The following is a 10,343-nucleotide window of genomic DNA, read 5'->3' as shown; positions in this document are numbered from 1 at the left end:
GTGCCAATGTCGCCCTTCCCCAACCTTACAAGCATCCAATAAGTTTGCGTAGCTGTGAGTGCATGTAAGAAGAAAATAATACTAATAATAGTAGCTTTATTCGTACTCAGAACGGGTGGAGCCAAGCGCAGAACGCTGCAAAAAGCGCTCATGCCATTGCAGCCGATACCCAACTTTAGACGCGTCCGACAAGTTTACGTAGTCATTACTGCATCTAAGAACCCAACACATCTGTTTAGACTTCGTTTTATCTAACATGTCTGCTCACAACGCCACCAAAACGTACAAATCACCGAAGCAAACACGACAAAAACAACGGAATGCAGCGTAGTCCAATGCACCGGCTCATTCCACTGACGAGGGGAGCGCCGAGTGGTGGCGCCACCCGTCCAGCTGCCCGGTCCCTATGAAGTGCCGAGCACAGCGCATTTGCTGTGCCGTAAAGTTCCGGAAGAACGCCCACCCAAATTTAAAGTACAGTGATATCAAGTGAAAAATACCAGATGGGCGAACTTTCGGGTCAGGTGCGAAAAACTACGAAAAGGTGGCCGCACCGCCAACCAAAACTGCGGAGACGTCAAGAAAAAATTCGAGACTGGCGATCGCTTTCGGGTCAAGCGCGATTGGATTGGATTGGGAAAACTTCTTTGGGGCCTGCGAATGAAGTCCTATTGCTAGGTCTTCATGACTTGGCCACAGTCGTCACCGCAGATGTAGCCAACCCGGCTAGGGGTCCTCCGCTCCCCGTCACCGGGTAGCCGGGGTCCTCCTGCCTGGCCAGCGCCACGATGACTCGCTGGACAGCCTGGAGTTGAAGATTTTGGTCTTCAGTCCGCACCGCCTCCTCGAAGGCAGGTGGCATCGTTCTTGTGTTTGATTCGTCCGGGTACGCGAGGCAATCCCAGACGATGTGCTCGAGCCTTGCTGGAGCTTTGCGGCACACCCGACAGGTTGCATCAGGGTATGTCTCCGGGTACATCTTGTGCTTTAGGTAGGGGCTCGGGACCGTCTTTGTTTGGAGTTGCCTATAGATGACCGCCTGCTCCCTGCTCAATCCTTTGCAAGGCGGCGGGAGCTTGCGTCTGGCAAGTCGATAGGCCTGAGTAATTGCTTTGTAGGTAGTCATTCGGTCTCGTGTGCTGTGCCACAAATGCTCTCCGCCACTTTGCCCGGCGCGGTGAAAAGGACGAATAAGTGACCGCATCTACACATGAAGAGATGATTCTGGTTTGTTTTGTTCACTCATCGGCGCTAAAGCCATCGATTTTACGGGGTGGGCGCGTCTTTTAGTAAATTGAATATTTCACCCGTAAAAGGAGGTAGGCGATGTTTCGGGGGAGGGCTGTAGTGTGTCGCGTCTCGACTAGATGGCGCCACGGCGACCATCATCATCAGTGGACTCGAGGCGCTCTAATAAAGCAAGCTCCCCGCCGGGGCGGGTTATGTTCCTGCTGGTAGCATCGTGTCTGTACGTGTCTCTCAGGGCTGCGTGCTCTGCCGGGGCGGTCCCTCGGCGTACCCGCTCGGCCACCCTCAACACGGTGTCAGAAGTGGCTTTAGTTCTTCGGTTCAACGCTCGTCCGTAGTTCAACGGTTCAACCAGTTCAACCCCGTACGCCCGTCACGAGACAACCGCCGCCGCCCCCGCCATGACTACCCCTGCCATCGCCGCCGCCGCCGCGCCGCAGCTGACTCAGCTACGCCCACCACCGCCCTTCGACTTCGACAACCCCGGCTCTTGGACTACGTGGCTGCTCCAATATGAGGATTACACTTTCGCCACGGGCCACTACACAGCACCGCCGGAGGTTCAGGTGCGTTCTATGCTCTACTGCATGGGTCCGCAAGCCCGCGTCGTACTCGCAACCACGCCGCTGGGTGACTCCGAGCTCAAAGATGTTGCCGCCGTCAAAAAAGCGTTTACCGACCATTTCATTCATCCGCCCAACGAGCTGTACGAAACGGCCCGCTTTCACTGCCGTGCTCAAGAACCGGGCGAAACTGCCGATGCCTTCTACACGGCTCTCCGCTCGATGGTAAAGCGCTGCAACTATGCGTCGCCGGAAGTCGAGGAAAGGCTCGTCCGCGACCGCTTCGTGGTCGGTTTGCTCGACCGTAACCTCTCGGATAAACTGTGCCGAAGTCCGAAGCTCACCTTGCAAGAGGCACTTACGCATGTCCGTCAACACGAAGACGCAGAAAACGAGCGCCGGGCACGCGACTCGGCCGACTCGTCACCGCTTGCCGTCGACGCCGCCGCGCGTGTTCGTAACGCGAAAGGAAAGCCTGGGTCAACAGACAGGCCCAACCAGAGAGGGTGCTTTTTCTGCGGACGTTCTTCGCACGAGCGTGCAGACTGTCCGGCTCGACAAGCAACTTGCAATTTCTGCAGCAAGAAAGGGCATTTCGAAACTGTCTGCATGAAGAAAAGAAGATGCAACTCCAAGCGCACTCGGTCTTCAGCAAGCTCCGTTGAGCTTCACGCGGTGGCAGAGAACCGCCCCAACGCCAAGTTCATCGAAGTACTCGTGAATGGCTCCCCACTGTCGTTCAAGGTGGACTCGGGAGCCGAAGTTTCGGTCGTACCAAGCTCATTTTCCGGAGTTCCGCCAAAACTTCAAGTTCCAGGAGGCGAGCTCAAAGGCCCCGTAATCACACGTTGCCTGTCCTGGGTACATACCAAGCCACACTCACGTGGAAAGGCAAGTCCGTGGAGCAGAAACTGTATGTTCTGGAATCCAAAACAGTTCCCTTGTTAGGCTTCCCTGCAATTCAGGCCCTGGGGGTATGCAAGTTCCTTGACCATGTCTCAGGCTCACAGGAGTCGTCCGGAGAGCTGCTCTTAGACCCTGGCCTTTTCGAGGGACTGGGGACATTGCCTGACGCCTACACAATCCGTTTGAAATCCGGGGCGACGCCCTTCTCACTAAGTGCCCCGAGACGTCTTCCTTTACCTCTCCATGGGCCCATCAAGAAAAAACTGGACAAGATGGAATCGGAAGGAGTGATCCGCCGCGTCGATGCTCCGACAGAGTGGTGTGCTGGACTGGTAGCTGTGCCAAAAGGTGATGGTGATTACAGGATCTGCGTAGATCTCTCTCAGCTTAACAAAGCCGTCCTTCGCGAACGCCACATGCTACCGACGGTGGAACAATGCCTAGGCTTGCTTGGAGAGGCCAAGTTTTTTTTCTAAGCTGGATGCTAAGTCAAGTTTTCATCAAGTCATGCTGTCTCCACAGTCACAGCTGTACACAACGTTCATTACCCCGTTTGGTCGCTATTGCTTTCTGCGGCTGCCATTCGGCATCACATCGGCACCCGAGTATTTCCAGAAGCAAATGTCTCGGATACTAGAAGGCCAGACCGGCGTAGTGAACATGATTGATGACATCCTTGTCTTTGGCAAGACTCGTAAAGAGCATGACCAGCGCCTCCAGCAGGTCCTCGCACGGCTCTCCAAGGCAGGCATCACGCTCAACCGAGACAAATGTTCCTTCGGCACCAACAGTGTCAAGTTTCTAGGAGTCGTAGTGAGTGCCCACGGTATTTCACCCGACCCTGACAAGGTGGCAGCCATCAAGCGTCTGCCTGCTCCCGAAGACCTCTCTGGCGTTCGTCGTCTACTGGGACTCGTGAATCATGTGGGACGTTTCTTGCCGAATGTTTCGGACGTCACCGCACCTATTCGTGCCCTGCTTCAGAAGAACTCTGAATGGACATGGGGCCCATCGCAGCAGTCTGCTTTCGGGAAGCTAAAAGAACTGCTGTGCTCTGAACGGTGCGTTGCAACTTACAACACCCAGTACAAGACAACGGTTTCAGCAGATGCAAGCTCCTTTGGCCTGGGGGCCGTGCTTCTGCAAGAGCAACCATCCGGAGAGCGTCGAGCAGTTGCCTTCGCTTCAAGGTCTCTCACGTCGGCAGAAACAAGATACAGCCAAACCGAAAAAGAAGCATTGGCAGCCAGCTGGGCTGTGCAGAGGTTCGACCAGTATGTCCGTGGTCTGGACTTCATCCTGGAGACCGACCATCAGCCCCTCGTTGCACTTTTAGGCAACTTGGAAATCGACCTCTTGCCACCTAGAATCCAGCGCTTCCGTCTGAAGCTCATGAGCTACCAGTACAAGGTACTCTATGTACCCGGCAAACTCTTGGCTACAGCTGATACGCTCTCTCGAGCTCCTGTGGATGCTCCTTCGTCGCAGCAGGCCGACCAGGTCGAACTCTACGTGCAAGAACTCGTCCGCTCCCTTCCAGGTCTTGTCGCCACACGGTGGGACGACCTGCGCCAAGCCCAAGCATCTGACGGCGAGTGTGAACTTCTGTGGAGTACTGTACTAAGGGTTGGCCCAGACAGTCTCGGTTGCCACTTCATCTGAAAAAGTATTGGCAACACAGGGGAGACCTCACTTTGTGTGATGGTTTGCTCCTGAAGAACACTCGCATTGTCATCCCCACCTCTCTTCAGCGGTACATGCTAGAACTGCTACATGAAGGCCATCAAGGGATCAACCGCTGCAAGGCAGTGGCACGAGAGTCGGTATGGTGGCCTGACATCAACAGCCAAATTGAACACACCGTCTCCAGCTGCCCCAAGTGTGCTGAGACTCGGGTCCAACGTCCAGAACCCATGATGGCTACTGTCACACGAAGTCTTCCGTGGGAGGAGGTGGGCGCCGACCTCTTCCACCTGAACGGCAGGGACTACATTCTTCTGGTTGACTACAGGTCCAGATTCCCCGAGGTCATCAGCCTTGGGTCAACATCAGCAGCAGCAGTAATCACAGCAATCAAGAGCGTTTTCGCCCGCCATGGTATCCCCAAGATACTGCGCACAGACAATGGTCCTCAGTTTGCGGCCAGGGAATTCGGGGACTTTGCACTGGCCTACGGCTTCCATCACGTCACGAGCAGTCCTCGGTTCCCGCAGTCAAATGGGGAGGTGGAGCGAATGGTCCGCACTGTCAAAGACCTCCTAGGCAAGTCGGAAGACCCGTACCTGGCCCTGCTGGCCTACCGAGACACACCGGGCGTCAATGGACATAGCCCTGCACAGCTGTTAATGGGCAGACGCCTGCAAACTCGCATACCCAAATCGGGTAACCAGCTGAAGCCAGGCTGGCCGTCTTCGGTAGAAGTGGACCAGCGGGATCGTGCTAACAGGCAAAGACAGGCAAAGGACTTCAACAGAAGACACGCTGCTCGTGAACTTCGTCTGCTTCAGCCAGGTGAACATGTTTGGGTCCGGGATATCAAGAGTCCAGCTGTCGTCTTGAGCCCAGCGCAGCGTCCGCGCTCGTACGTGGTAGAGACACCCAAAGGGGTGCTGCAGCGCAACCGCAGTCACCTTGTTCCTACTTCACCCTCACCAGCAGTGGCCACCGGGAGTGAGCAAGCGTCCCCTTCTGCGTCACATGGTGCGACACCACCAACTGTGCGGGAGTCCACTGCGCAGGTGTCACGGTTCGGTCGAACCATTCGCCAGCCAAGGAGGCTGGACTTGTGAGGGCTTCTGAAGCTGGACTTCTGAAGGGGCACGGCCTCCGCGATCGGCTGCCGGCGGCGCGCCAGCAACGGCGCGCCGCCGGCAGCCGATCGCGGAGGCCGTGGAAGGGGGGATGTAGTGTGTCGCGTCTCGACTAGATGGCGCCACGGCGACCATCATCATCAGTGGACTCGAGGCGCTCTAATAAAGCAAGCTCCCCGCCGGGGCGGGTTATGTTCCTGCTGGTAGCATCGTGTCTGTACGTGTCTCTCAGGGCTGCGTGCTCTGCCGGGGCGGTCCCTCGGCGTACCCGCTCGGCCTCAACAAGGCCTCGTACCCTCAACAAGGCCTCGTACCCTCGGCCTCGTACCCTCAACAAGGGCGTTCTCTGGGAACTTAACGGTTATCTAATCGAGACGCGAGCGTACAGTTCGCAGGCGCAGGGAGTCGCAGCGACGGTAAAAATAAGTTACCGTTCATGGAAACTCTCGCGCATGCAAGGTCGACTTCCGCAGTCACCAGTACCTCCTGCTCAAAGTCCGTAAATACTAAAAAAGGTAGCCTAAAAAAAAAAAGGCGCGTTGTCGTCTTATCTGCGACCCACTCGCTGAAGTAACCATTGTAACGACGACGCTGTAAACCAACTGCTGCCGCCGTCAAAAATCGCGGACATTCCGGCGGCCAACCATGAAATGAGTGCTTCGCCTCGGACGAGGTCGGACTAAGTCGTCATCGCAAGCCGCCGAGCCAACAAATAGTTCTGTCTCGTCGGGGTAATAACTTTTGTTTGCGTGAGCGAATATGCTTACTATTTTTGGACTTGTTTCTACAAGAACTATAGAGTAGTTTTCTGACACAAACGAAAACACTTTGAAATCCATCTCAGGGCCCCTTAAAGGGGCCATGCAGACAAAACAAGTATGGTTCATTCAAAAGGTTGCCTCGTTAAAATCACTGACACCACTTTTAACGTAAACTTCGCTCAAACAAGCTACATAATAAGGAAAAAAGGGAATGGCCAAGCGACCCACTAGCTTATTTTCTGCCACAGAACCTATGCATCCCTATGTCCAGGCGTCCAATTGGCTGAGACCAGCAAAAGCAAATGCAAATAAGGCAGAGCTTATAAGCTTGCCAAACAAGCTAGTCGCCCTTAAATGGAATGCATATTCATCTTACAGCAGTAAGAATGGTGGGATAAAAAATGAAAGTTACAACACGTAAACAAAGAAGTACTGATATATACTGCTGTTGGTGCTGCGCACACTATGCTTGTTTTAGCTGCACAGCACTGCGGTGCTTTGGGTTTGTCTCGGACAACACTAGCCGATTGGCATAAGCGACTGTTTTGTGTGACCATATTTGTCGAGCATGTTTCAGGAAAATTATTTTCTACCTCAACAAAAACAAGCCAGGTACAAGTACGCTCAAAAACAAAGCAAAGGCGGAAAACGGCCCGCCACGGTATGGTGGCACCATCCAGGTTGACTAATGTTAAACAAGGCTCTGCAGCATCTTGAAGGCCTGTTTCTGCGACGTCATTGCAGACATCATGAAAACACGACTTGGGGGAAGAATCACAACTTTAACTTAGTGATTATATTTCTCAGTGATTAAGCATTGGTAGCTTCCTGACAAGTGCTGGAGGCCCTACAAAACACACCTTTCCCCACAATTTCCTCCACCGTTTTCTTCCTGCCTTCGCTTGCTCGGTTACTACACCTTTACCATGGCCATCTCTACCGCCAAAGCCCAGTAGCGGCCGCCGAAGTGCTGGCGCATAAAAACAAATCATCGAATCACATGAATGGCATATGCCATCATGGGTCATGACTGCTTGATGCAGTTGATTGAAAATGTGTCCAAGTCAACTGAAAAAAGCCAGCAGGTTTACGGAGTTCATAAAAAATAATCTTGCAGTTATCATCAGAAATAAGGTAAATGTCATGAGTCGGGCAATCTCTGTGGGGTATGGTCGAGAGAAAAGGAAGCATGTGTGAGAGGTGGCTGACAGAAAATGAGGATGCATAAATTGAATGTGGCAGGAGAGCAGGAGCAACAATGACTCCCCTAGCAAAAATTCTGATAGAAACTTGTATTATTCTTATACATTTTTGTATTAGGTGTATAAGACGTATTAGTCTTATACAAACTTGCATCAGTTTTATAAGTTTCATATACAAGTTGTATTAGTCTACAAATACACCTATTAGTTTGTATTAGTTTACAAATACAAATAGATATATATGATAGACCTGAGTCTAATACGAACTAATAGAGACGTATTGGTTCAAATAAGAACTAATACAAATGAACCCGCAAAGTGCGATTTCCTTAATTTTTATTTTTTCCCGAAAATCACAAGACGAAAGGTTGAAATGATCGCCCTTGAGCAATAATTTTATTTGGTATAATATTATTAAGCGTTTTGTTCACTAATAAATCTCCGTAAATCTCCAACCTAATTATTGTGCAAAATAGGTCAACATTTTTTTTTTTTTTCATTTTCGCTCCTAAAAAATGCGCTACATGAAGAGAGCTGATGGGAGCTGGGAGTGCTGCGCCAGCGATAAGCCACCTTACCTGACCTTACCTGCGAGGCTGCAAGACAGGCGGGTAAAGCTGGCTCAAAAATGCATAGAGTTAATACTACTGACTCTAGAGGAAAAGCTGCCCGGCCAGCCCATGCATTGAAACCGTGTTACACCCGGGCGCTGACATGATGCCACCCTCACAGCGTTGCCCGATGCCTTTTTGCCTACTAGAGTTGGCGGCAGTAGCCGGTATTCACCTAGTAACCAACGCATTCCATCATGGCAGCCACCGTTGCTGTGAGTGCGCCGTGAAAACTTTGCTGTGCAGTAACGTTGTGTGAAGTTTTTCCTGTGGTAGGTAGCGAACTTTTGTGCCATTCCGCCGCGTTAGATGCAGTTTTGCATTCTCCGCAACTGAGAAGGGTAGCGCGTAGATTAGCGGGTACTTCGTACGCTCGGAGAGGTAGCTTTTGCGGATGCGTCAGGGGAGCTCGGTCGTCGCTTCGGAGTTGAGCGGACGTGTTTTTTCGTGCTCCTGTGCTTCGGAGGGGCTTCATTTCGGCGGCCCGTTGCAAGCGCGGGCCGTTGGACGTCGCCCGGCTTTCGCTCTGCTGGTGTGGGCGGTCGAGTGCCAGCTCCCGCCCCCCCCCCCCCCCCCAGTACCCGTCTCCAAAGCGGTCGGGACCGCCACAGACTTCGCTCTTCGTCGCACCATGCTCGCCTCCGCGCGTCACTGTTCCCTTCGAGGTTTCTTGTCTCCCGGACGCAGCATTACGCCAGCCAACAGTGTTCGTGGTGTGTTGTGTGCGACAGAATCGACCACAGTGGAACTACTCTTCTCTACTCTTTCCTCACCTTTCTAATCTTTACTTTTCTTTCTCCTATCCTATTTCCCCAACTATTCCCGCTTCTGGACTGTGTTAAATGCAGGTTATCTCCCATGAGAGCTTAATAATATCCCCAGTCCATTTATTTCCCTGCTTCCTTTAAAAAGAAATCACTTCCCCCTGATTGCTTTTTTCCCCTGATTTTTTTTCCTGGTGGCTTCCCCTGTATTCGCGCATGCGCTGTTTCTGTATATATCATTTTGTGTGTGCTAAAAGAGTTCAGTTGATATGCAGCGCTAGTCCTGTGTAGTCTTTTCTTTGTTGCCCCGTCTGTACAGCGCTATTTTAACATGTTTCACACGCCCCCCCCCCCCCCCCCCTCTGCATGCGTCAGCTGATTGTTTTCGCAATCTATTGAGGTGCTCTTTACAACTACTTGCTGTTCTAGCGAATGGAAGTTCAAACTGGACAACGCTCACCAAGAAATGCATGTAAATGGAAATCGTATGTGTGACTGCACTTTATGCTAAACAAACATGCTTTCTGTGCCTGTTCCTGTGCCTGTCTACGAGGCCCCTGCAGCACGTGTGTCAACTTTTTTCTCCAATTGAAACGCTTTTAGGTAGTGGCCGTTGCATTAGCTTAGATTCAACAACCGTGAAATACCCAAGCCTAATATTACTAAGTTATGTGCATCAAGAAACTCTCTCAAGAGATTTTCCGTTTTTCTGGGTACGCTTAGAAGATTTGTCATTGATTGTATGCTTGGGGACGTCACACAAGGTACATGATTAATGTTGTCAGGTTACATTAGGTCGCAATAATTCTATTTAATAGCAGCTTAAACAAAATCTCGACAAAAGCAAACCAGAGACTAGAAGATATCATGTAGAACGCGCATTTCTATTCTGGGTTTGTGGAACTATAGCTTTCAGTACTTCCAACTACAAAGAAAGTAGTGCAAGTGTTCATTAGTCGCTGCAGGGCTCTTTACCTTTTAAAATTTCATCTAAGCCGAAAAACTGCAACGAAGTCAAGCCAAGCCATGCCATTCGTTGGGTAGCCAATATGGCGACGACATCAAAGTGCTGCTGGCGTGTGTGTACATTCGGGAAGGAGACGGTTAGAAGGAAGCGGCTTCTGGCGTTATTTCACATCAGACGCGTGTGCATCACGTCATCGGGAAGTGTTGGAGATGTGTCTAACGCCCGTATAACTTTGGCAAGTATGAACCAGGCCGCAGCGCGATCCATCATGGACCCGTCACCTCGCGGCTCCGGACATCCTTGTTCTGTCTGCTATGCTGTGTAACGAACGCCTGACATCGAAGAAAGCGTGTGCATCACGTTATCCAGAAGTGTTGGCGATGTGTCTAGCGCTCGCCTAACATAAATATGATCCGGGCCGCCGCCCGACCCATCTTTGACCCGTCACCTCGCCGCTTCGGACTCCTTTGTTCATTTTTGTTCATTCTCAAGGGAATGCCTCACGAAGAAG

Source organism: Haemaphysalis longicornis, unplaced genomic scaffold (assembly GCF_048455015.1).
Source record: "Haemaphysalis longicornis isolate Haplotype H1 unplaced genomic scaffold, Haemaphysalis longicornis Haplotype H1 scaffold_1, whole genome shotgun sequence".
Lineage (NCBI taxonomy): Eukaryota > Metazoa > Arthropoda > Arachnida > Ixodida > Ixodidae > Haemaphysalis > Haemaphysalis longicornis.
This window is presented reverse-complemented; position numbering follows the sequence as displayed.